This window comes from Rhinopithecus bieti, unplaced genomic scaffold (genome assembly GCF_001698545.2).
Source record: "Rhinopithecus bieti isolate Rb0 unplaced genomic scaffold, ASM169854v2 scaffold_23591, whole genome shotgun sequence".
NCBI lineage: Eukaryota > Metazoa > Chordata > Mammalia > Primates > Cercopithecidae > Rhinopithecus > Rhinopithecus bieti.
The window spans coordinates 573,755-575,843 of NW_016811463.1; positions in this window are offsets into that span (position 1 = coordinate 573,755).

Below are 2,089 nucleotides of genomic sequence, written 5' to 3' on the forward strand. Positions count from 1 at the left end.
AAGCCATAAAGCCTTTTGGCTCCATTGGCCCTTTACCCATCAAGGGCTACAAAAAAGAAATTTAGGGAGAATAACATTTTCGAGAGATATTTTCTGCTTTATGGATTTCTTTCCACATTGAGGGAAACTTGGGGGATTGTTCTTCTTTGTATTAGCCCAAGTGAGAAAAGATGCTTCGAGAGAATTGCTTTTCAACAGAATTACAATTATGTTGTCTGGAGTTTGGAGGACACAAGGATCAGTAGCTGACTCCTGTCTGCAAAATCAAGGGCAAGAGAGTCTTGAGGGACAGAGCACATAGAGGGTTTCAAGTGCCTATTTTCTGAGAACAAAGACTGCGGCAGAGGGTAAATGCAGGTGAGAGAGGAGGCAGGCTGTAGGGGATCATGTTAAAAGGAATCTCACCTAACAGGACAATCAGGAGGCACATATAACCCCAACTGAAGCTTTCACCCTCTGAGTCCCATAACTGGAGGAATTATCTAAGCAGTCAGCCAGAGGAGTAGGAGAAAGAACACAGTGAGTATGCATTCATCACAACTGGGAAACCAACGCTAGGTTACAACTTCATCAGCCACCTGAGGCTATGTCCTTTCTCCCTAATCTCCTCTCCTTGCAGCCAAACCCTAGAGAGATAAGAAACAGCAACTATCAAGTGGGAGAGGAGTACTATAAGAGCAAGAAAGAATACACAAGAAACTATATTCTCCCTTTTTCTAGGTTTCCAAGCTTGAAACTAGCCATGATCTTGGGGCTAGGGGAAGTGGCACTTATTAAAAGTTTTTCACCAACATCTTATTTATGTAATAGTCATACTTATAGTATGGTGTATAAATATTAGGGAGGGGTAGTTTTAAATTAATTTTTTTTATTTTTACCCTTGACTAGTGCTGGTAAACTGAATTTTACCTCCAAACTCAGGTTTTAGTGTTTGCCAATTTTCGTGGTGTAAATATTCCCACCATAGTCCATATCAAGCTACCAAAGTTTTAACAACTACCTTGAAGAATCCCTGAATAGTAAACAAGTTTAAAATTTCACTGAGATGGTGTAAGCTAATTGAGTTTGTTTTGACTAAGCAAAACAGAAAAGCTATGGAATGATTTTCTCCTCCTGAATTCTTAGGTGGGAGTTGGTGCTGGGGAGAGAACAAGCCCACTGAATCAATTTAGCAGTGAGTGGTGAGAAAGAATTATGTATTTGTGTTATTGCATTCAGCTCACTGAGTTCAGATGTTTACGGAACGTGATGTTAAAAGGGATTTTTCCTAAATGTTGGTGAAAGCTCAAAGTTAAAAACGCTAAGAAATAAATATTCCTGTATTCTAAACAGAATTACCCAATTTATCTCCTCATTCTACCTGGCGACCAAACATGATCAACCACGTGGTAATGGAAATACAGTACTGAAAATCAGTGATTTCTTCCCACCTGGAGAATTCTGCAAGAGGGAAGTTAGCAGATTTAAGAAAGAAGGTTGCAGTTGGGTAAAGTGTCCTTCCCTTCATTGGCATGAAAATAAAATATGTCATTTCCTGAAGAGTAAACGGTATTTAGAACAGGGGATTGGCCTGAGACATCTTGAAAGGAACCCACCACAGAGGGCTGCCTGACAGGCCATGACACCTCAAATGAAAAGGGCTATCTCCTTGTTTCTTTTCTTTTCTTTTCTTTCTTTTTTTTTTTTTTTTCTGGTTTGGCACTGTATTTATTTTGTTTCAATAGGTTTTTGGAGAACAGGTGTTGTTTTGTTACATGAATAAGTTCTTTAGTGGTGATTTCTGAGATTTTGGTACATTCATCACTCGAGCAGTGTACACTGCACCCAATGTGTGGTCTCTTATCCCTCACCCCACTCCCACCCTTTCCTGATCCCCGAAGTGCACTGTATCATTCTTATTCCTTTGCTTCCTCATAGCTTAATTCCCACTTATGAGTGAGAACATACAATGTTTGGTTTTCCATTCCTGAGTTACTTCACTTAGAAGAATGGTCTCCGATTCCATCCAGGTTGCTACAACTGCCATTATTTCATTCTTTTTTATGACTGTGTAGTATATATATATATATATATATATATATATATATAT